At 40.8% G+C, this 25,997-nt stretch overlaps 3 long non-coding RNA genes across 3 annotated transcripts; 1 reads left to right on the top strand and 2 right to left on the bottom strand.

Moving 5' to 3' along the window:
- Nucleotides 1-6,175: 6,175 nt before the first annotated feature.
- On the bottom strand, nucleotides 6,176-10,385 carry LOC118365047 (uncharacterized). The gene is made up of 3 exons (XR_008088223.1): nucleotides 9,171-10,385; nucleotides 8,172-8,752; nucleotides 6,176-6,483 (listed from the first exon to the last, which is right to left on the bottom strand). It is a non-coding gene; the product is annotated as an uncharacterized LOC118365047 (long non-coding RNA).
- A 1,090-nt stretch (nucleotides 10,386-11,475) lies between these two features.
- LOC127914406 (uncharacterized) lies at nucleotides 11,476-19,074 on the bottom strand. The gene is made up of 2 exons (XR_008088222.1): nucleotides 18,631-19,074; nucleotides 11,476-13,326 (listed from the first exon to the last, which is right to left on the bottom strand). It is a non-coding gene; the product is annotated as an uncharacterized LOC127914406 (long non-coding RNA).
- Nucleotides 19,075-21,217: 2,143 nt separating this feature from the next.
- On the top strand, nucleotides 21,218-23,537 carry LOC118365046 (uncharacterized). Its single transcript, XR_004821708.2, has 3 exons — nucleotides 21,218-21,357; nucleotides 23,114-23,219; nucleotides 23,312-23,537. It is a non-coding gene; the product is annotated as an uncharacterized LOC118365046 (long non-coding RNA).
- Nucleotides 23,538-25,997: the final 2,460 nt, after the last annotated feature.

Below are 25,997 nucleotides of genomic sequence, written 5' to 3'. Positions count from 1 at the left end.
CCCCGGTTTCCTGGCTAAATTCCCAAGCTGTCCCTCATACCATCACGGTCACCTAATCATCCCCAGTTTACAATTGGCTCATTCCTCTCCCCTGTAACTATTCCCCAGGTCGTTGTTGTAAATGTGAACGTGTTCTCAGTCAATTCACCTAGTAACAAAAAAAAAGTGGAATTATGTTCCCAAAATTACCACACATAATAGATAGCCTTGATCACAAGCAAGGTTTGAAATGATTATATTTTTTTGTCAAATATAATATCTGTTGGGGCTTCTTGCGGTCAATTTGCAGTCTACAAATTATTTTTAATTTTTAATATGTTTTGGCCACCAAACTTCAACAAAAAAACGTCCCGCGGCTGAATCTCGCTGATGATCCCTGCGGATCTGTAAAAAAGAGGATGACGCTCCTGTCTGGAGCGAGGCTCCACCACCAGCATCCGTTTGAGGGGTGCTCAGGATGGCGGCATGAGAAGGGGTGACATTTCTAGCGGAGGAACAATTTTAGGGTTTTCTCACAGTTTGTAGTTTTAGGCTGCAGGTGCAATTCGTTTTAAAAAATATATTTTATATCTAACCATACAATGTAGCTATTTTGAATAATGTTGTAATTAATCATACCATTGAATATATATGTTTGACGATTTCCAACGAACAAGCCAGCTATCGAAAAGTTTCAGCGTGTTTAGTTAAGTTATCCTGCTAACGTCTTCATAGCTAGTAGCATGTAATCAGGATATGACCAAACTGTTGCTGAGATAATGGATGTTGAAACTTCCAAGGAGAAAAGAGGCATTGTTGAAACTTGTAAAAAAAAAAAGGGGTGAATGTGATTCATACCCGAATACCCCAACCAAGGAGCAACTTCCAAAGAAGCTGAGAAGTGAACCATCACTGAGCCAGCTACAGGACAGCATCGTCCGCATCCTCACGGCTAACATCAAAGGGAGCGCAGATGATATCATGATGTAAAAGAACACTACAAGCATCGTTAACCTGAAGAAATCGATTGATGTCAATGCTGAGGAAGTAAAAAATCTGAAGCAGCAGAACGCAACATTGAACATTCAGGTTGCAAAGCAGGAGAAGAAACTCACTGAAATGGAGCCAAAAGTAAACGAGAATGACCGGTATGGTCGGAGATGGAATCTTCGAATTTATGGAATAGCAGAAAAATCTGACGAGAACATCAAAGCAAGAGTGAAGGACATTTGCAGGGCAATAGTCCCGGAGGAGGAGCGAAATGTTGTTGCAGGTTCTCTGGATTTAGTGCACCGCCTGGGTAGGCTTGAGAGATGGGGAAAACAACCAGACACCACGAACAGTAGTGATCATGAGATTCATCTCCAGGACAGCGAGGGATATGACATGGAAAAGTGCAAAGAAAATTGGTTTTCGTTTGGTACTAATCGGTCAGCAGGTGTCGCTATTTTAAAAGGCTACTTGAAGGGTCATATATTGAGTCATGAAGCAGGTAATACAGGGAGATGGATTGTACTATTGGTGGAATTCAACCACATTCAATTCATTGTTGTAAATACTTATGCTTCCAATAATACGTCAAGTAAACTGATTTTATTTAGATACATTGAGAGGAAAATAAGTAAAATTATGTCTAAATTTCCATTGGCCAAAGTAATATGGGGTGGAGATTTTAATACAGTATTACAAGATAATCTAGACATATGGCCTCCTAAGGATAGAAATTCTGTTTGTGAGATAAGGAATATATGTCTAAGGTTAGGTGTTCTAGATATTTGGAGACATAAGAACCCAGATAAGATTATGTTTACATGGGAGTACCAAAGATTTATCTATACAATCCCGTATTGATTTCTGGCTGATATCTGAAGATATGGCTGACAAGGTTGATACAGTCTCGATTGAACCATCCATTTGAACAGAGGGATCTCAATAAAGATAAATATGCTTGGTTTGTCAACAAAAAAGTTAGTAAAGGTTACTGAAAAACGAATAAGACTTTACTAGAGAATAAAGTATTTAAGAAGGAAGTAGCAGGAATTATTGATAAATACTGGAATTGTGCCTGTGTTATGAATACGTTTGGAAGTTACTGGGAGCTAATGAAATTTGATATAAGGATTTTGGCTATTTCAACGGGGAAAGAAATTGCTAATGCCAAGAGAGAGAAAGAATATGACATCATAAAGGGAATAATGGATTATACAAAAAAAAATGAACTAAACAAATCAGGAGTTACTGGAGCTATCATCATTGCAAATGCAGTTAGACTGTATCTACGAGGAAAAGGCCCGGGGAGCGTTTGTAAGATCGAGATGAAAATGGATGGAAGAGGGAGAGAAAAATACCAAATATATTTTTTAATTTAGAAAAAAGGGCAGACGAAAAGACTTCCATATGTAAATGAATGATTAATAATACTTCCAATGAAAATCCAAAAGAAATCTCAGCATGTTGCCCAGTTTCATCAGAATCTGTATACATCAGCCCAGTCAACTTCCAATATGGATCTTTTCTTAAACAATGTAGCAAACATTGCTAAGAAGATAGATAATGATTTCAATGATTTTTGTGATGTGAGTTATCTGAAATTGAGATGTAAAAAACTGTATTAAAAGCCTTAAGGACAATAGGTCCACTGGAAATGATGGTTTAAAAAGCATGTTTTATAAAGCATTCAATGATAAATTGATTCCTCTCATTCTTGCTATGTTCCAAGAATCAATAGAAAAAGGGGAGTTACTAGCTTCCTTAAAGCAAAGTGCAATTACTTTGATTCCCAAACCTAATACGGATAGTCTTTATATAGACAACTGGAGACCCATTAGCCTGTTGAATAATGATGTGAAATGATTTGCCCTTGTATTGAAACAGGGCTTGCAGCATATAATTGATGAAGAACAATCTGGTTTTATGCATGGTCGACACTTTAGTAATAACATCAGGTTGATCTTAGATATGATTGACTATAATGACCTCATCCTTGATGATAGTTTTCTTATGTTTGTTGATTTTAATAAAGCTTTTGACACAGTAGAACATGAGTTTATGTTCAAAGCAATTCGTTTTTTGGAGTTTGGTGAATTATTTTTGGAAAGCAGTCCAAACTTTGTATAGTGGCTGTAAAATTAGCTCACGGGACTTCCCAAAGATTTGATATTGGCTGTGGCATTCGGCAGGGCTGCCCAATTAGTCCATTTTTATTTTTATTGGTTACTCAAATGATGGCTTTTCATATCAAGAAAGGGAATTTTCAAGGTGTTTCAGCACTTGGCAATGAATTTAAACTATGTCAACTGGCTGATGATACCACCATATTGTTGAGAGACAGGAATGAGGTTTCTAAAGCAGTTTCCTGTATTGAAGACTTTTTCTTCGTTTCTTATTTCCACTCAAGTATTGTATTTTACAGGAAGTTTAGGGTATCCCAATTAAAGATAAGATGACTTATCTTAGAATTGTTATATGCAAGGATGAAAAACAAAGGAGTGAATTAAACTTTAACCCCATTATTGAGAAAGCAAAGAAGAAATTGAACCTCTGGTTGCTGAGAGATATTTTGTTATACGGTTGGGTGTTATTGTCCAAAGCTGAAGGGTTATCCAGATCGGTTTATGTCTCGTTATCACTTGAATTATCCCTTAAAATTGTAAAGGACTTAGATAAGGTTCTTCATAATTTTATTTGGAGGAACAAGCCTCACTATCTACGGAAAGATATTCTCACTAATACCCAGGAACAAGGAGGTCTTGAGGTTTTAGATTTCAATACTCTAAATAATAATTGTAAAATAAATTGGATTCTGAAGTAGAACCAGAAGAGTATTTGGAATGTCTTCCCTAAGTATTTATTTGACTCTGTTGGTGGTTTAGAATTTTTGCTTCGATGTACTTTTGATGTTGATAAACACATTGTAAATAGGCTCATGATAACTCCTGATGGATTTGGGTAGCTGATATTCAGAGGTTAAATAGCCACACTGATTATTCACAGGAATCAGGACTAATAAAGCCAATGCAATGGCCTGTTTTATAAAGGGTGGGCCTTGCAGGCTACACTCCAGTAAGCATGAGCCGACTTCTTTTGGATGTATTTTTGTGTGTGTTTTACAAACGGTAGGCTTACAACATACATAGACATTCAAAAAATAGACATCTATAAATTACTTATTTTCAACTTTCATTCAGAACCAACAATTTGCCTAATTTTAACATCCGGGGGTCTCGCCTATGGTAGCAGAATGGCAAGGATCGGCCCTGGGTGTTTGTCTGTGTAAACCGGATGTAACTTGGATATAGACAGTCCATGAATCTGCTTACACTAACGTGAGTAGATCACCAACGACAGTCGGTCGTCTTGGATGCAGTCTCCAGTTATTTATACCTCAGTGTGTGGACCCAGCCAGCCGCATATGATGGCACACAATGGAAAGCATGTATAGAACTTTGCAACGGAAAACGAAAATTGGTGTTTCTTATGGGATCAGTCCCTTTTCTTGCATTTGGTGCCAAATGAACACAACCCTCCTTGATAGCAATGGTCGCCTGAGCCAGGCGCTGCACAAATTCATTAATTCATTTTGGTATTAAGCAAGAGTTAATACCCAGCTCTTAAATAGTTGAGATTGGCGCAGCAGTCTAAGGCACTGCATCTCAGTGCTAGAGGCGTCACTACCGACCAAGGTTTGAATCCAGGCTGTATCACAACCAGCCGTGATTGGGAGTCCCATAGGGTGGCGCACAATTGGCCCAGCGTCGTCCGGGTTTGGCCGGTGTAGCCGTCATTGTAAATAAAATACAATATATATATATATATTTATATATTACAGTTAAATCAATTGTGTAACATTTTTAACCACAAAACAGAAATAGTTGGTTGTGTGCAAGTTATAATACAGAATATTTTTCCATAGGCATCATGGCCATGATATATTGGAAAATCTGGCCACGGACAGCGCATTCGCTGAAATGTGGGATAGATTCGTTCCTAAGAAAGAGCGAGAGTCCCTGACAGAGGTCATCAATCAGCAACCTCAAAGCTATGGCTGAAACTTTAAAACAGCACATTTCACTGCACCTATCCAGTAGTGTAAAGTACTTAAGTCAAAATAATTAAGTAGTTAAGTATTACTTAAGTAGTTCTGGGGGTATCTGTACTTTACTATTTATATTTTTGAGAACTTTTAATTTTACTTCACTACATTCCTAAAGAAAATATTGTACTTTTTACTCCCATACATTTTCCCTGACACCCAAAAGTACTTGTTACATTATGAATGATTTGCAGGACAGGAAAATGGTCCAATTCACACACTTATCGAGAGAACCTTCCTGGTCATCTCTGCTGCCTATGTTCTGGCGGACTCACTAAACACAAATGCTTCGTTTGTAAATTATGTGAGTGTTGAAGTGTGCCCCTGGCTATCCGCAATACAAAAAAACATGAAGATTGTGCCGTCTGGTTTGCTAAATATAAGCAATTTGAAAGTATTTATACTTTTACTCTTGATACTTAAGTATATTTAAAACCAAATACTTTTAGACTTTTACTCAAGTAGCATTTTACTTGGTGACTTTCACTTTTACTTGAGTCATTTTCTATTAAGGTATCTTTACTTTTACTCAAGAATGACAACTGGGTACTTTTTTTCAACACTGCACCTATCAGGTGTGTGACAATAAAACATATATTTTTTTACCTTCTCTCCGGATGAATGGGCGAAGTAGGGCTACATCAAATGAGCATTTTCCAAACTTTACTATTGCAATACCCTTTTCACTTCCAAAAGCCTGAGCAAAAATCCACTCTCTCCTTGAACACATGCCCCAGACAGACAGAACAGCAACACCAACAGAGCTACAGCACCCCTCATTCTAAAACACCTCTACTGAAATTATGTACACTTGGGCTCAGTTCCCTTTTTTTTTTTATACATACACAACCTGGGGAACGACTGCATGAGAATTTAACACGTCTGTGACAGAAAGAACACTGAGAGAACATTACCAAAGATAGTTAATAGTTTCTCTGCCATTCTAAATGTAAACATTTATAGGCCTCCATCAAAGGCAATTTTTAAAACTAAAGTGAAGTTAAGTATACCCATGTGTTCCTACTACTAAGTTTGACAAATTAAAAATGTATTAAATCAAGTAAAAAAACAACACCAAAACTCCCCTTTTTAAAGTAATTTATTAAGCTCTTAATTAATCAGTAGAACTTGACCGTGGTGACCAAAGAACAGGTAAAACATACTAAAGGACTTCAGAGACTGTAAAATCAAAGTTTAAATGTCAAGCTCCAAATATTGTGTTTGTGTTGACAAAATGCTTTTAAGGAGTTGTAGATGTATGGTGATGCAACAGCGGGGTTAGTTCAATCCAGAATGCTTTGACAAACTTAAATTCCAAGTCCATGTCAATTACACTGGTCCACCAGAAGGTAGCTTGGAGTTGGAAAGGCAGAATGTGGGACCTCAAGCACGACAAAATGTCAGGTCATAGTCTGAAAAGAGAGAGACAGACAATCAGATACTTCAACATTTAAGGGCCAGTTTCCCTGGCTCGGATGAACCTATTCCTGGACCAAAAAGCATGCTCAAAGTAGAATCTCCCTGAAAATGCTTTTTAGTCCAGGACTAGGCATAATCTGGGTCCGGGAAACTGGCCAATACTGTGTATATCATAAGAGCTCAAGTAATCTTATTAATATACCGTACCTGTCAAAAGTTTGGACACACCTACTCATTCAAATGTTTTTCTTTATTTTTACGATTTTCTACATTGTAGAGTAATAGTGAAGAGATCAAAACTATGAAATAACACATGGAATCATGTCGTAAACAAAACATGTTAAACAAATCTTAATGAGGTAGCCACCTGGAATACATTTCAATTAACAGGTGTGCCTTGTTAAAAGTTAATTGTGGAATTTCTTTCCTTCTTAATGTGTTTGAGACAATCAGTTGTGTCAAGGTAGGGGTGGTATACAGAAGATAGCCCTATTTGGTAAAATTCCAAGTCCATATTATGGCTAGAACAGCTCAAATAAGCAAACAGCCCATCATTACTTTAAGATGTGAAGGTCAGTCAATACAGAACATTTCAAGAGCTTTGAAAGTTTCTTCAACCACAGTCGCAAAAACCATCAATCACTATGCTGAAACTAGCTCTCAGGATCGCCACAGGAAATGAAGACCCAGAGTTACCTCTGCTGCAGAGGATACATTCATTAGAGTTAACTGCACCTCAGATTGCAGCCCAAATAAATGCTTCACAGAGTTCAAGTAACAGACACATCAACATCAATTGTTCAGAGGAGACTGCGTGAATCAGGCCTTCATGGTCAAATTGCTGCAAAGAAACCACTACTAAAGGACACCAATAATAAGAAGAGACTCTCTTGGTCCAAGAAACACAAGCAATGGACATGAGACTGGTGGAAATCTGTCCATTGGTCTGAGTCCAAATTTGAGACTTTTGGTTCCAACCACAGTGTCTTTGTGAGAAGCAGAGTAGGTGAATGAATGATCTACGCATGTGTGGTTCCCACTGTGAAGCATGGATGAGGTGTGATGGTGTGGAGGTGCTTTGCTGGTGACACTGGGATTTATTTAGAATTCAAGGCACTTAACCAGCATGGCTACCACAGCATTCTGCAGCAATACACCATCCCATCTGGTTTGCGCTTAGTAGGACTATCCTTTGTTTTTCAACAGGACTATGACCCAAAACACACTTCCGGGCTGTGTAAGGGCTATTTGATCAAGGAGAGTGATGGAGTGCTGCATCAGATGACCTGTCCTCCACAATCAACCGACCTCAACCCAATTGAGATAGTTTGGGATGAGTTGGACCGCAGAGTGAAGGAAAAGCAACCAACAAGTGCTCAGCATAAGTGGGAACTCCTTCAAGGCTGTTGGAAAAGCATTCCTCATGAAGCTGGTTGAGAGAATGAGAAGAATGTGTAAAGCTGTCATCAAGGCAAAGGAAGAATCTAAAATGTAAAATATATTTTGATTTGCTTAATTAACACATTTTTGGTTACTACATGATTTCATGTGTCATTTCATAGTTTTGATGTCTTCACTATTATTCTACAGTGTAGAAAATAGTAAACAAAGAAAAACCCTTGAATGAATAGGTGTGTCCAAACTTTTGACTGGTACTGTATACTGTAGGCTAACTATTTACTGTTATTTTTATCCAGGTGTCCGCATGTTCCCCCATCCTCACTGAAAGTTGTGCCCTGTTTATATATTACCTTGAGATTCAGAGAATTCGGCAGGCTGCAATCAGCCAAGTTTACATTGGCTTCGTTCTTACACAGTCTGTCCCACTTTTACAGTCACGGTGTGCTTCACCCGAACCGGAGGGCAAATCTAAAAGTGCCAAATCCGAGGACACAATTACAATTTCAGTTAAATTAGTTATGAAGTTTTTTTTTTCAGTTCAGTTAGTTATGAAATATTTATAACTATTATAAAACAAATGATATTCTCCTGCAGGTACTATAAAAGGTTCTTCCAATACTTTCTTCAGAACAGTGTACAAGTGTGCAGTCTACAGACCTGTGGTGTGGCACATAGAAGGTTGATGATCTTGTACGAAAGGCATATTTGCTCATGCAATTATGAAAGTCAATGGAAAAGTTGGCTGCCTCTGTGACATCAGAGCCATAGGAGTACTGTCTGGAATTGTCCTCTAACACACAACAGATCATGTGAGTGCTGCAAGAATTGTGCACAAAGCAGTCAACTCTGTACCATTCAAGTCTGTGGAAGCCAGAGAGCATATTTATACATATTTTACCATTAGAGATGTTCCATTTGGCATTTTTTAAGATACCATAAAAGCCAACTAAGCGTATTAGAGGTGTCAGGACTAGCTACCCTGCAGGTTTTGAAACAGCGCGTATTAAACAATAGAGCAGGTTTAGAACAGGTTTATCTTCAGTATATGAATAGCGTCTAAATTCAGCATATTTTATGATAAAACGACATTGTAAAAATGTGTGCAGTACATTGAGCACTATAATCCATAAAATACCCAGCTCAGATATCCCTGAATTATGGGACAGATTTTTATTTATTTTACTAGGCAAGTCAGTTAAGAACAAATTCTTATTTTCAATGACGGCCTAGGAACAGTGGGTTAACTGCCTTGTTCAGGGGCAGAATGACAGTTTTTTACCTTGTCAGCTTGGGGATTCAATCTTGCAACCTTCCGGTTACTAGTCCAACGCTCTAACCACTAGGCTACCTTCCGCCCCAACACATGATTGCAGGAGGTAAGTTTGTTGTGTATAAGGCCAGTCAAAACCTACAAACAAGCCGACATATAGAATATTATACAGTATGTCCTTTATTTGATTCTTAATGTCATTGCTTGGTTTTACAGCTCTAATTGCTGTTGATAGATATACTATTCTTAACAATACAGCAGACGATTCTGTGCTTCCAACTTTGTGGCAACAATTTGGGGAAGGCCCTTTCCTGTTTCAGCATGACAATGCCCCCATGCACAAAGCCAGGTCCATACAGAAATGGTTTGTTGAGATTTGTGTGGAAGAACTTAATTGGCCTGCACAGAGCCCTGGCCTCAACCCCATCAAACACCTTTGTGCCTGCATCAATGTTCCAACACTTAGTGGAAAGCCTTCCCAGACGAGTGGAGGCGGCTATATCAATAAATGGTGGACCAACTCCAAATCAATGCCCATGATTTTGGAATGAGATGTTCGAAGAGCAGGTGTCCACATACTTTTGGTCATGTAGTGTTCTATGGGGGAGTTGCACTCTCTCGACTTCAGTTGAAGGATCATGCTGGCAGTCCCGTCTTCCACAGATGATGTGTGAGGCTCGGATACATTCCTTCAATTATTCCGCTATTCACCTCGGTGTGAAAAGGAACAATACACGCTACTAAAACAAATAATTGGAAAACGAGACTGTTTTACATTGCACCAACCTAAACTGTCCTGTAAGTTAGTGGTAGAGTGTGCTCACCCAGTGGACGTTGTGTGCTGAAGTTTGTACTTTTCTCATAGTCCTTCTAATCATGAACAACTAGTTATTCTTCAATTTGCTGGTGCAATGAGTAGGATGGCTAAGAAAACGAACAAGGCGACGATGGCTAACCCGAGTTCGGGGTCGAGATCATGCAGTTATAGCATTTCTCTGAAAGATACTCACTAGCTATGTGTAGTTTGACTAGGCATGGATCACGCTCAGGCGGCTCGAACCAGTCTGTGTGTGCATTGCCACGTACTGCGTACAAACTCCCTGGAAAGACGTGTAAGCATTCTTAAGGAAGCTTGTAATTACTGATGGCGACTTTCCTTTCCCGGATCCTCGGCGGAGCAGGAAGCGGAGATGGATATGGTGGTGGGAGCAAATGTCTTGTCTGCCTGGGCATGGGGTATGCGGTGGCTGCCTGCGCCCAACCCTGCTCTTATGAGCTCTGTCACTGATTATGGTAGGCTACAGGTAAGAGTGAGGGTGGCCAGGTTCAGTGGGTACCCCCCGCCAACTGTGTCTGCCTCGGTCAAGCACAACTTGACTCTCTTCCCAGACGTGTTGATGAAGAATCCGACCTTGGTGTTCAAGTCCTATGTGTACGTTTGAAACCGGACTAGCTAAACAAGCTCCGTATAGAGTGCTAGCCATGTTGGCTACTCAACGAGGCGAGTTAGCTATTACTAGCTATTTCTCCCCACAGTGTAGTTGCTGGGGTAGCTCTCTTGTTTAGTATACGTAGCGTTAAGTCGCTTGTATATTCTAAACGGACCGTGCTGTGGTCAAAAAGGCTAGCTAACCTAGTGTAGAAAAAGTATCCTGGCTAACGTTGGCTAGCATGCTTAACTTTCAGTAAGTGAAATTTACGAGCTTTCCCCCGGCGTTGTAATTGCCCCCTGTGCCTGTAAATGGGCCGGGCTTCGTACAGGCTATGCTGCTCCCTCTGTTACCCCGTGTTCCACAGTATTCACCGTTTAAGGTGTAACGTTATATCAATCTCCCCAGGGTGAGAGTAATAAGTTGGGTGTCTGTCCTTGAGGTGGCGTCCCTCCCCCATGGATGGCTCATTCCTGGGATTCTAGGCGCTTTGTCGCCAGTACCTATGACTGGTTGGTAGCGTAACCACGATAAAACATTTCCCCCTGGGACTATTTTTAATGATTCCGAGCCTCACGCTTATCTGTGGAAGGTGGGACTTCCAGCAAGGCGCGGATTTCATTGGCCTTGTCAGGCATGATTGTATATCTTTCAACCGAAGTTACGAGAGTGTGACTCCCCATTGTACCTCGTTTCCCTCCTTCAGGGAACAGTAGTTATAGTCATAACGTTAAGTTATTGTGTACCATATAGGCCTACATTTGTTTACATTTTGTATGTTGTAGGACCAATACCAAGTGTAGCCTATCATTCATTTGCATTCCACACAGACATTGTGTGATAGGCTACTGTAAAAGTAATATGAAAACGACACAGACAACTCCTCCTCCCTGTTCTCTTTATTTAACTAGGCAAGTCAGATAAGAACAAATTCTTATTTTCAATGACGGCCTAGAAACAGTGGCCTGTTCAGGGGCAGAACGACAGATTTGTACCTTGTCAGCTCGGGGATCGGAACTCACAACCTTCCAGTTACTAGTCCAACGCTCTAACCACTAGGCTACCCTGCCGCCTCAAACAGGGTAGCTTGGTCCTACTAAAAAACATCAAAGGTTAAGAATAAAAATGACAAGTTATAAAAACCCGTTCACAGGGTTGGTTAACTCTGGAGACTCCTTTAGTGTCCAGAGTTAGGTAGATCAGCTTTTAATTTCCTTGCACCTTTTCATGTGGAATGTGGTTGTTAGGGGACCTTTTTACTGAAGAATGTCTTTTATTTGTATTTTGTTTTGGCGTGTATATTATTGTGTATATGAATGTGTAGTTATTTGTATTTCTATGTGTATTGTCGTGCTATAAAGGGCTCATCTGGAAAATAGACCTCGGTATCAACATTGACTCCCTGTAAAAATAAAGGTTAAATAAATATAAAACAACAGATGTTGTGTACCATCACATTTCAGATAATGTTTTGGACATTTGAGCAGTAGTAGGACCAATCTACCTTGTTTTATTAGGGCTCTAAATCAATACTAGTGCTTCCCGCAGTCAGAACAGTGATATGGCTTCTCTCCCGCATGTGTTCTCTGGTGTATGGTCAGGGTTTTTGAGAAAGTAAAGCGCATCCCACAGTCAGAGCAGGGTACGGCTTCTCTCCCATGTGTTTACTGGTGGCTGTTTAAGTTGCTTGCCAGAGTAAAACTCATCCCACAGTCAGAGCAGTAGTATGGCTTCTCGCCTGTGTGTACTCTTTGGTGCAATTTTAAATGTTCCAACCTAACGAAACAATTCCCACATTCAGAGCAATGGAAAGGCCTCTCTCCAGTGTGGGTTTGCTTGTGTTTGATCAGAGATCCTGAATTAACAAAACAAAACTCTTCCCACATTCATTACAGCCATAAAGCTTCTCTCCTGTATGTATTCTCTGATGTGCTGCCAGGTGGCTTGAGTTAGTAAAGCTCATCCCACCGTCTGAGCAGTGATAAAGCTTTCCCCTGTGTGTATTCTCTTGTGTAGAGCCTGATGTGCTGACTGAGTGAATGTCTTCCCACATTGATCACAGCTAAAAGGTTTCTCTGCTCTGTTATTCCCTGGTGTACCATCAGTTCATCTAGTTTAGCAAAACTCTTCCCAGTCAGAGCAGCTGTAAGGTTTCTCCCCTGTGTGTGTGTTCGCTGGTGAATTGTTTTTATTCCATAGAAGTAGTAAAAGTCATTCCACAATTTGAGCAGTGATGAAGCTTCTGTCCTGAGTCTCTCCGCTGGTGTGATTTCAGGTTGCTTTGTTGATTAAAACTCTTCCAACAGACAGAGCAGTGGTAAGGCTTCTCTCCAGTGTGTATTCACTGATGGTTTATCAGGGAGTTGAAGGTAGTAAAACTCTTCCCACATTGATCACAGCTGTAATACTTCTTTCCCGTGTGTGCCAATTGGTATCTTTTCAAAGGACCTGGCAGCGCAAACTTCATCCCACAGTCAGAGCAGTGGTAGGGTTTTGCACCTGTGTATACTCTGGTACAATTGTAATGACTGATGTTGAAAATCTCTTTTCACACGGAAAGCAGTGGTAAAGGTTTTCTCCTGTGTGTATACGCTTATGCCTTTTCAGATCCACTAACCAAGTTAAACTATTTCCGCAGTGGGAGGATTGATGTGGTCTGGCTGGTTTGGGCTTCTCTCGGTCTGGTTCCTCTGAAGGACTCTTCCCACTCTCAGAGCGAGAGTCTGGTCTCTCTCCTGCCAAAAACAGAGTATTCAGTTAAACAGAGAGACCTAAATGAAACCTCCACATGATAAATCCAACATCCTATTAGGTTCAATCCAAATCAGATCCCTTAATAACCTGTCTTTTCAGAACATTTAGTCTCATCTTCTTTTTCCTTTTTTTACTTGGTGGCCATCAACACAATTGAGAATGAAAAAACAAATGATGTAGAGCTTCAAATCTAATTGTTCTCTCATGAAATGTCATGTATTTAGGCTGAGCAGAAATGGATATTGAGAACTACAAATTAGGGATGCACGATATATCGGTGAACATATTGGAATCGGAAGATATTAGCTAAAAATGCAAACATCGGCCTGATGTCTAGTTTAACACCGATGTGCAAGACCGATGTCAAAGCTGATGTGCATAACCTAGGTACAGGACGTAATGACACCACATAAAAATGTGTGCTACATGTGCAACACAGCATTCCTAACCTAGCCCCCTATGTCTGCTGTGTGGATCGAGTAGTCAACATGTCGAGCAGTCAACATGTCGAGCAGTCACTTGAAAGAGTTTGGCCCTGTCCGGGGGTGTCCTCGGATGGGGCCACAGTGTCTCCTGACCCCTCCTGTCTCAGCCTCCAGTATTTATGCTGCAGTAGTTTGTGTCGGGGGGCTAGGGTCAGTTTGTTATATCTGGAGTACTTCTCCTGTCCTAGTCGGTGTCCTGTGTGAATCTAAGTGTGCGTTCTCTAATTCTCTCTTTCTTTCTTTCTCTCTCTCGGGGGACCTGAGCCCTAGGACCATGCCCCAGGACTACCTGACATGATGACTCCTTGCTGTCCCCAGTCCACCTGACCATGCTGCTGCTCCAGTTTCAACTGTTCTGCCTTATTATTATTATTCGACCATGCTGGCCATGTTCTGTTATAATCTCCACCCGGCACAGCCAGAAGAGGACTGGCCACCCCACATAGCCTGGTTCCTCTCTAGGTTTCTCCCTAGGTTTTGGCCTTTCTAGGGAGTTTTTCCTAGCCACCGTGCTTCTACACCTGCATTGCTTGCTGTTTGGGGTTTTAGGCTGGGTTTCTGTACAGCACTTTGAGATATCAGCTGATGTATGAAGGGCTATATAAATACATTTGATTTTATTTGATTTTTGATTTAAGAACATTTCCACGAGACAACTCAAAGGTGAAATCCATTAATGACAATTTTTTATTTTACCTTTATTTAACCAGGTAGGCCAGTTGAGAACAAGTTCTCATTTACAACTGTGACTTGGCCAAGATAGAGCACAGCAGTGCAACACAAACAACAATAACTCAATAGAAAAGTCTATATACAGTGTCTGCAAATGTAGTAAGATTAGGGAAGTAAGGCAATAAATAGGCCATAGTGGCAAAATAATTACAATTTAACAATTAAACACTGGAGTGATAGATGTGCAGAAAATGAATGTGCAAGTAGAGATACTGGGGTGCAAAGGAGAAAAAATAATAATATGGGGATGAGGTAGTTGGGTGGGCTATTAACCGATGGGCTATGTACAGGTGCAATGATCGGTAAGCTGCTCTGACAGCTGATGCTTAAAGTTAGTGAGGATGATATAATCCTTCAGCTTCAGTGACTTTCGCAATTTGTTCCAGTCATTGGCAGAAGGAAAGGCGGCCAAAGGAGGAGTTGGCTTTGGGGGTGACCAGTGAAAGATACCTTCTGGATTGCGTGCTACGGGTGGGTGCTGCTATGGTGACCAGTGAGCTGAGATAAGGTGGGGCTTTACGTAGCAAAGACTTATAGATGACCTGGAGCCAGTGGGTTTGGCAACGAATATGAATCGAGGGCCAGCCAACGAGAGAGTACAGGTCGCAGTGGTGGGTAGTATATGGGGCTTTGGTGACAAAACGGATGGCACTGTGATAGAGTGCACCCAATTTCTTGAGTAGTGTTGGAGACTATTTTGTAAATTACATCGCCAAAGTCAAGGATCGGTAGGATAGTCCGTTTTACGAGGGTATGTTTGGCAGCATGAGTGAAGGATGCTTTGTTGCAAAATAGGAAGCCGATTCTAGATTTAATTTTGGATTGGAGATGCTTAATGTGAGTCTGGAAGGAGAGTTTACAGTCTAATCAGACACCTAGGTATTTGTAGTTCAGATATTCTAAGTCAGAACCGTCCAGAGTAGTGATGCTAGACGGGCGGGTGGGTATGGGCAGCGATCGGTTGAAGAGCATGCATTTAGTTTTACTTGCATTTAAGAGCAGTTAGAGGCCACGGAAGGAGTGTTGTATGGTGTTGAAGCTCGTCTGGAGGTTTTAACAGTGTCCAAAGAAGGGGCAGAAGTATACAGAATGGTGTCGTCTGCGTAGAGGTGGATCAAAGAAACATCATCAGCAAGAGCGACATCATTGATGTATACAGAGAAGAGAGTTGGCCTGAGAATTTAACCCTGTGGCACCCCCATAGAGACTGCAAGAGGTCCGGACAACAGGCCCTCCGATTTGACACACTGAACTCTATCTGAGAAGTAGTTGGTGAACCAGGCGAGGCAGTCATTTTTTAAACCAAGGCTTTTGAGTCTACCGATAAGAATGCCGTGATTGACAGAGTCAAAAGCCTTGGCCAGGTCGATGAATATGCCTGCACAGTATTGTATTTTATTGATGGCGGTTATGATATCATTTAGGACCTTGAGCGTGGCTGAGGTGCACCCATGACCAGCTCTGAAACCAGATTGCATAGCGGAGAAGGTACGGTGGGATTCGAAATGGTCTGTTTGTTAACTTGGCTTTCGAAGACTTTAGAAAGGCAGGGTAGGATAGATATAGGTCTGTAAGAGTTTGGGTCTAGCGTGTCACCTCCTTTGAAGAGGGGAATGACCGCGTCTTTCCAATCTTTAGGGATCTCAGACGATACGAAAGAGAGGTTGAATAGGTTAGTAATAGGGGTTGCAACAATTGCGGCGGATAATTTTAGAAAGAGATTGTCTAGCCCAGATGATTTTGCAACTCTTTCAGAACATCAGCTATCTCGATTTGGGTGAAGAAGAAATTTCTGATTTTTTTGGTGGCCTTCCTAAGCCAGGATTCAGACACGGCTCAAACATCAGGGTTGGGGGAGTGTGCTAAAACAGTGAATAAAGCAAACTTAGGGAGGAGGCTTCTGATGTTAACATGCATGAAACCAAGGCTTTTATGGTTACAGAAGTCAACAAATGATAGCACCTGGGGAATAGTAGTGGAAATGGGGGCTACAGGGCCTGGGTTAACCTCTACATCACCAGGGGAACAGAGGAGGAGTGGGATAAGGGTATGGCTAACAGCTATAAGAACTGGCCGTCTAGTGCGTTGGGGACAGAGAATAAAAGGAGCAGATTTCTGGGTGTGGTAGAATAGATTCTAGGCATAATGTACAGACAAGGGTATGGTAAGATGTGAGTACAGTGGAGAGAACCTAGATGATGAGAGGTTTCGTCTCTGGAGGGACACGTTAAGCAAGGTGATGTCTCCTCATGTGTGTGGGGTGGGACGAAAGAGCTATCTAAGGCATTTTGAGCGGGACTACAGTGAAATAAAACAGTAAAGACTAGCCAAGACAGCAGTAGACAAGGCATATTGACATCAGGAGAGCTAAGACAACAACGGGTAAATGCGATGAATGGGCAGAGCAGGGGTCAGTTAGATACATACAGGACCTGAGTTCGAGGCTGGGGCCAACAGTTAAACAAAATGAGGTAACGTGTTATTGAAACATAATTGAATTAATTGCCCTTGACAATCAACTGTTCTCTGTTGTGGGTAATTGTTGGCTTTCGCCAACTGGTCAAGCACACTACCAAGTGTGCTATTTTTCAGATTTTGCCCTTCCGGAGTTACACAGTCATCGCGTCACTGCTATTAGCTTCACGGCTGACATTTGGAACAGCGATATCAGCCCCATGAGCATGCTGAGTCTGACAGCACAGTGGGTCGTCGAGGATTTCGTACTGAGGAAAGTCGTATTGCATGATCATGAATGTGTATATGTATATTGTATATGCCATTTAGCTGACGCTTTTATCCAAAGCGACTTACAGTCAGTCATGTGTGCATACATTCTACGTATGGGTGGTCCCGGGAAATGAACCCACTACCCTGGCGTTACAAGCGCCATGCTCTACCAACTGAGCCACAGAAGGACCAATGTGCTGGTTGTCATATCGCTGCTGCCATTTCAATGGCATTTGAGAACAGGTTTGAAACTTGGAAACATGAACACACTAGCTAGCTCCATTCGAACAACTGACTCGAGAAATAAGCTCAATTGCGCCTGCAGCAGGCGTGATACCCTCTGTCATGGCATTGAAGCGCCTGCTCAACAAAACTGCCGACACAGGCTGTGAACAAGTGATTTGGTGGCATTCTCTCTTTACTATGTCGCCACCATGCCTGAAGCTATGTACTACCACCGCTACATCGATGCAGACAAGAAACAGGGTTTATGTGAAATGTTACATACACAGCTGGATAAGATGGAAACGTACACAGTGACAGTGCGCAGCGAGGAAGAGAGTCCACGGACAGACAGAGCTGAAACTTAACTGCTTGACATGTATGATGAAATCCTGGTTGAGAATGAAACGACTGAACAAATGAACAACAAAACAGCACAGCAAGTAAATGAAAGAAATAGGTTTTGATGATGTTTTACTGGTAATGGGGACATACGTAAATGCCAACAAAATAACGTTTTGGTCAATGTGGCGTGTGTATGTAACCGTTATTTAACTAGGCAAGTCAGTTAAGAACTAATTATTATTTATAACGACTGCCTACCCCGGCCAAACCCGGACGGAGCTGGGCCAATTGTGCGCCGCCCTATGGGACTCCCAATCACGGCCGGATGTGATACAGCCTGGATTCGAACCAGGGACTGTAGTGACCCTGCACGCAGATGCAGTACCTTAGACCGCTGCGTCCATGCGTGTGTGTTAACTATTTAACTGTACTAAAATGCTTAAAAGGCCGCTAAAATTGTAAATATTGGTTACTGGTATCGGTTTTTTTGGGCAAAGAAAATATCGGACATCGGTATCGTCCAAAAATGTCATATCTAAATACAATATTGCATCACTAACTACAATATTTACAAAGGCATAAGATGCATTTGATCCATTGTTAATATTTTGTTGGTAGCCCTCTTTGATGGTATAGTCTAAACATCTTAAAGAGTGTAGATTTAACAATTCCTACAGTACAGAACAACATATTCAAGTGTAGAACTTCAGTGGGATGCCACTTTAAAATCACACATCAGTTTTAAGTCTCTGCCCGTTTTAATACTGTACTCACTGGTGTTAAGATCTCCAGTCCGCTCTTCTTTCAATGAGAAAGTCATCTCACCCTCCTCCTCTTTCACGCCAACCACTGCAATCCTCCTCATTCTCTTCCTCTTCTTTCATTGTTACTTCCTCAAAAAATGTTTTTACTGGGACAGCCTCCTCTTCCTTCTCCTTTTTCACGAGAGCGACTTTCTCTTTCCAGTAGACGTCCGTCTCTTTAGCAAGGGGGAAGTAGTTCAGTGAGCTCATGGTCGGAGATGTTAGCTAGCTATCATTAGCGACTAGGCTAGTGCTAATCTAGGTTGAAGATAACCTATAGGTGTCAGCTAGCTTGCTGATTTAATATGAAATTCATGAGGTAACTACTAGATATGATAAAAGTGTATTTAAAACACAGTGACTAGTATACCGAAAAGGTCTACAAAGCTTAAATGTTCCGGAAATGCCGGCAAGCTACAAGAGGTGGGATCGGTTGTATTTGAAACAGCCAAAAGAACGGTGCCGTCCACTACTAGACACACATCGCCATCTGTTGACTTGAGTACATAACGCAGTTGAGGAAAATATTTGTTTTATTTTCAGACAGAAAAGTGCATTGCTTTCAAACACTTAGATTAATTTGACATTATGAAGCATACTGCGTAGGCAAAGATGCATGTGTTGATTAATGCAAATTCGATTGAAACATTTAAACACACATTAAAACATATGAAATTAATATAAGATGATGGTACATTAAGATTTTTAAAAAGGTACACATATTAGCCTCTATTTTCTAATTTGCAAGTGTGTACATAGCTAATAAGGCTTTTATTATGTATTATTAGTAGACCTAAATTGTGTTTCTTATTCAAACATTGTACGTCATGCATTTACTGGTCAGTCCGTAATATACTCATAGCCATAATAAAGGCCTATAGTTAATAATAGTTCATAAAGGGCAAGTTACACAAAAAAACTGATTCTTAGTATGTTGTCTCAATGTTGGATTAATAAGGGCATAGTACCTTAAAATGTGTTCCCTATACAAAATGTGACCATATTTTTACTTGTACAAATATTGTCCAGAAATTACCTCTGGATAGAAAGGGCACACCTCTAATGCTATACAGCCCAACAATCAAGTCCAAATTTGACAGAAGCAAATAGCAACTAAACTTCAATATGAATAGCCTACTTCCAGCAATTGGTTTTTGATTTTAACCTATACCAATCTATTCTGGATCTAGTGTATGACTACCATTATGTGTAGTTGAAATATTTTGTAATTTGTGAGGGAATTATATCATTATTTTGTCATTTGTGTAGGCCGATCTCATAGAGATGGAAAGAGGTCTCATCTTTGTATCTGTGCCATTATGGCGTCTGTGACAGCATGGGCAGCGCCATTGAGTCTATCTCCATTTTAAAGGCCCAGTGCAGTCAACAATGTGATTTTTCTGTGTTTTGTATACATTTCCACAATATGAGGTTGGAATGATACTGTGAACTTGTCAAAAGTATGATGATGCCCTTTTAGTGTAAGAGCTGTTTTAAAAAGACAACCTGAAATGTCTGCCTGTTTTGGTGAGATGTGGTGGTGACGTCACCGGGCGGTAAATTAGTTAATAGACCAATGAGAGAGTTCCAAACCTCACTGCCAATAACAGCTGTTTTTCAGTTTTCCCCTCCCCCTCAGGCCACTACCAGACAGTCCTAGCAAAATATTTGCTTGAGACATTGCTCTTTGCTAAGAAGCTGAACCATTTTATTTGAAAACACTCACAGTATGTTACTTAATTGCTGCCTAGAAATAAGAGGATATTGAAATGAAAGCGGCTGCATTGGACCTTTTAAAGTAGTACATTTTCCTATTCTTTAGTGTTTGAAAAAAAAGGTGATTTAAGGCAATCTGCTGTGCAGGAGTCCTGAACCAAATATCGTGTGGCATTCATTTATTGTGGCCACAAGATGGCGTTGATATAGCTTAAATCCATTTACAAACCATTGCACCCTATTTGAAGAAGAAGACCATGCTCGAAGCAATGGCTGATCAGTTGACAACTTCAAAATGAGGGGATTCGATTAATGCCCCAGACCGTTGATTGTATTGGTTTCGGAACCGGGCTGCCTCCCAGGCGTGAGCCAGGCTCCCCGTTTTGGCCGACGGTGAAGTCTACTCAAACAAAAGTGACATAGGTTAAGCATGTGGAGTAATGAGTAGGATTCTGTGTTTTCACATGCACAAGTAATTTCTTTACCTGCCTTCCCAATGAAAACAAGTTTTTTTTTATTAACATATATTTTATGGAAAATAGATGTATGTTTCTGAGCGATGCTGCCTTGTTGACAACATGACCGGAACAGATTACTGTTCGATTTGAGATCAGTTCTCCTCCCTCACCGCTTTTCCCCATTCACTTCACGGGCCATAGCGTGGTGCACTTAGTCGATTCGTCGAACTCCCTCAATGGTGGAAGCCTTCAATGGCCATGTACATTCTAAAACGCGTTGAGTCCTCTAATATCACTATGGCCTATCTACAACAGAACCATTCCCTGCGCAACATTAACCCACTGATGAAAGTCATTTGACTACTCACAGGCAGCATTGTGTAGGGGAATTGTATTCAAAGGTCGACAGAAGACAACGTGGATAAGAGAAAATTCCATTGTCGAAGGCGATAATTGTCCCAGGAAATGGAGCTGGAGATGTAGAGCGGTGCAATTTGTATTGCTGTCCCAAAAAAAAACATAAGGTGCGCACTGGTAAAGTATAGGAAAGTCTAACAGGCACTGGTAAAGTATAGGAAAGTCTAACAGCTTGCGCCTGCATGCTCCCCACACGATATTGCGCCTGCATGCTCCCCACACGATATGTGCATAATGTGGCTCTTATGATTTTGAAAACGTTTTAATGTAACGTTATTGATTACTCTGCTTGTTACATACATTTTGGGACGTTTAGAGTAATGATATGTCAACACCAAGAATAATAAAACTTAGAAATGCCTCATGAACTTAACTCTAGGAACCACTTGTTTTACTTTAACCAGAAGATCCCTGATCCTACCTTTACACTTGTTTACGCTGAGCTGCAATGGGGTCAGAACGCTATCATGGTTACATTAAGAGAGCATGGAGCCAGGGCGAGAGATGGTACATCAAGAAGATTTAACTACTTATATTTTTCCTGAAAAACTGCCCTCTTTTCCCTCGTGCTAGCTAGCAGAAGCCACAGTAGCTATTATGGAATGGCAAGGTGGCTTTGAACAACAAAGAAGCTGATTGGCTGACACTGCTATTCCAAAATGGCTGCAGTGGCTACTGCTAGCTAGCATGATGACAAAAAGGGCAGTTTTCCAGGAACACTAGCACTATTTCAATATTCTCGATGGAGCAGTGTGGATAAAGGTCAAATTTGGAGTACAGCTGTATATGCCATTTCTGCATTGAAGTACGTTTTCCGACCCATATCTCACCCCAGCTCCATAGTGTCTTAATGTAACCATGATTGCGTTCCCGACCCCAGTGCAGCTCAGTGTAAACAAGCATAACTGTAGACTCTTCTGGCAAGTTTTACTCCAATGTTTGTAGGCTAAGCAATGTAATTTAAACACTGTACAGCTTCAAAAACATGGTTAAAATGATTATTCTGTTCTTATGGATGGTCAGCCCAAATTCCCGATTTTTGTTTTAAACTGTGGCGGGGTCTGCTTTGTTTGAACTGCAGACGGCCCCTAATATGCGTATAAATTGACGGGATACTGCACAGATTATCATTGCCTGGGCTCACTCAGTTCGAATCCCGAGCCGAAAAGGTCTGTCTGTGCCCGTGAACAAGGCCCTTAACCCTAAATGCCGCAGGGGCGTTGGACAATGGTGACCCCACTCTCTGAGGTTGTCTCGTGGAGTTGGGATTTAAAAAATAATCATCAAATTCACACGTGTATAAAATACACACCAAATCATTTATTATTATATTCAGGTGACAGCTTACCACAAATGCCTATATTCCTCACATATCACATTATAAACTAGCCTAGATTCCTCAGATATCACATAAGCTAGCTCTATACAGAGCCCTGCATTTTGGATAAGTGGATATTCTCCATACAGGGTTCTAATTGACAAGTGAAATGCATGGAAGAGATACGGGTCTTTTGGGTACTTTTGAGATATTAATATTCATATTTTCAATGTTGAATAAATGTATGTGAAAAATGTAATTTCAAAATGTTGACATACTCCATGTTTAAGAGCACACTGAGGAGTATAATGGCTGTATCATGTGCGGATCACAGATCATAGGGTCTTACAAGAGGTATCGGTCTAAAAAAGGGCCTAAAAATGCCACTTTCATCATGCTTTTCTCAGAAATGGTTTGTGATACAAATGTTGAGAAACGTGCCTGACCCAGGTTTGTAGAATGAAGCTCAGGATTTAAATCCATTTATTTTGGGCCTCCAATTTCATTACTGTCAGGTGCTAGTACTGTATTTTCTATTTTTCTAGTGACAGCCAGAGAGAGCATATGGCTGCCATTCATGCAGGAGGAGCTCGAATGTGACGAGGAGACTGTCATCATTGGCCACAGCTCTGGGGCAGCTGCAGCAATGAGGTAGGATAGAAATGACAAAGACTGAGTAATATTGCTCATGCAAAATACTCTTCCTTTTAAGTGACTATACCTAACTTTGAGGTACCATGCAGGTATGCAGAGACGCACAAAGTGTTTGGCCTCATTCTGGTGGGTGCCTATACTTCCGACCTGGGAGATGAGAGAGAGAGTGGTGAGTTTACAGATTTCTTACCAGTGTCACTTCCAATTAACTGCAACAGCCATTTTTCTAATTGGATTCCGGCATTCAGATTGGATTAAACCTTAGAATTGGGTATTTCAAAACTGAAAAATGTGATTCTGATCATTTGGTGTGTAGTGATGGAAAATCTGGATAATCTTGATCCCACTGGAAGGGTGGATTTATAAAGGTATTATAATAGAGACATTTCAGAGAAATTTAAAAAAAGTTAGGGTTAAATATTTCCATTATGTTAAATTAACTGCAGTACAGGTATGTGGTCAGTTGTTGTATTGAGAAGTATCAAATAAAAGCATGTACTTACAAGTGATGAGAGAAGCAAGCTCCATTTATATTAATATCTTTATACATCTAGTTTAGTAATCTGTAGTAACATTACCCGTCCAGTACATGGCAAGGTGTAGGCCTTTTCAAAGCACTGAAAATACAGATTTTGTGATGTTGAGATTTTAATATCTGGATCCGAATGACCCTTATCCAACCATTTTCTTGCTCAAAATTACCCAGGTTGATCTGATCCTGGATTTCAAAATAGGGGGTTACAGAATCCAGATCATTATGAAAAACTGGACCCAGGTGTTTAGACAAGCCTAGTGTTCATTTCTGAATTGGGATATAAGAGCGCCACAGAAAAGCTGCAGTCAATAGTGTTCCTAAATCCAGTTTAATGTAAATCACCACTCACCAGTCGTTTATCCATCCCCCACCTCGAGTCACTGAAACAGTGGACGCATCCCAGGCTGCCTATATTGCAGCCAGGTTGTGCAGATGATCATATCGTAAATCATATTGAAGTAATTGCTTTAATGTACAACTCCATTTCCTCATTAGTAGAGATCTGAGACCAATCAGATCTGTATCCGATTCCTGCAAATGTGGAAGTAGAATTGAATGATCTCATGATCTGCGATGTAAGCAGTTTGGAACACATCCGTTAGGTCTCCCTGTGTATCTCTTCACTCGGGATATTTTAGCCGGCCATTGGGGAGTGGGAGCTAATGAGAAGAAACGTTGGGCACATTGTTCAGTTTGGCTCCAAGGATGACCCCTTCCTGCCTTGGGAGGAGCATAAGGTTGTGGCCGAGGGCCTGGGCGCGGTGCTGCACAAGTACATAGAACAAGGACACTTCCAGAACACAATTCCCTGAGCTCATTGACACAGTGAGAAAGCTGAGGGCAGCTGCTTAAAAAGCAGCAGAGTTGTCCGCCATTTGAATATGACACACAATGAGGACAATAGCCCAATTACGATTCTCTGTTCAGTTGCTCCCTTCACTCTGTGTCCCTCTGGGGAATCCTCACGTGGACCCTTATGATTACGATATGGATATTCCAATTCATCAAGTGTAGTTCAAATGTCATCAAAGTGCTTATCTTTTGCTCCATTACTTTGAGGGCTCTATGGAAGACTCGCCAGGTTTTGATTCACCTGTGTTTCCATCCGTTTGAAAGAGTTTCAAGCAAATATTTTAAGATTCACCCATATGCACATTTTACGGACAGCCGCGAGTTTCCATCAAACTGGCTTCTTGCGAATAGAATGCTGTATAATGATGTTTTTATAACTAATAAACAGAAGTTCTATGTATTTCCATCCCTTAACTATGTTGATGGTTTTAGCACAAAAAGTCTGCGACAAACAGCATGTGTGCCCACGTTGGCCTAACAGAATATACAGACAAATCATTAGGGTAATCACTTGCACATGCTAACATCAAACTCATGTATAAAAACACATGCTATTATTGGAACCCTTCAATCCAACACTGCCAAACAGGAATAAAACTGATTACAGTGATCTAGTGTACCCAAATTATCTACATCATACCACTCCTTTTCTTCAATCAGATTGAGATCCACATAAGGCCTTCAGAGTCATGAAGGAACATACCACAGCCAGCCTTACCAGATCCCTGTGGATCTGAGCAAAAAGCCCTCTGAGATACTTCCTATTCCCAACAATCTTCCAAGATTACAAGCATGGGATTGTCTGAAGCACTACCCTTCAATCTGTAAACAAGGGTTTTGTAGCATCGTCATAACACTCAGTCTATAAGAGTTGACTCGAGTGATCTGTTCTTGCAGACACACATTTTGATTGCAAACACGTTACACTAACAGCTTTAGTTTGAGATATGTTACCTTCTTCAGTGTTTTTGGTGAGACTTTGCTAGTGTCTTTTCTCTTACATCACTCCCCAGAACCTAATTGAGCATCTGACAAAATTATGCACGATTTTAGTTCTGGGCTAGATTTTGCAGGTAAAACCTTGAATTTGTGATTTAGTTTTACTTAAATGCCCTATAGTTGCTATAGATTATGGTGTCTACTAAATGACTGACTTGACATTTGAAGCTAAGAAGGTTCATATTGAAACGCTGTCTGACAAAAAGATTTAGGCTATTGCAATGCTGTGACATTTCATGTGTGCTGAAGAAGTAAAACAATCTGTTTATTTCCAGCACAAAAGGAATGCGTTTGCAAAACTTGTCCATCTTCAACACTCATATGTGCTAGATGAAAACGTAGCGGCAGGATACAATTGAGAGTAGACATTCTCAATCGGTCTTAAAATA

This window comes from Oncorhynchus keta, chromosome 32 (genome assembly GCF_023373465.1).
Source record: "Oncorhynchus keta strain PuntledgeMale-10-30-2019 chromosome 32, Oket_V2, whole genome shotgun sequence".
Classification (NCBI taxonomy): domain Eukaryota; kingdom Metazoa; phylum Chordata; class Actinopteri; order Salmoniformes; family Salmonidae; genus Oncorhynchus; species Oncorhynchus keta.
Note: the sequence above shows the minus strand (reverse complement) of the source record. Positions and strands in the feature narration are given on the sequence as shown.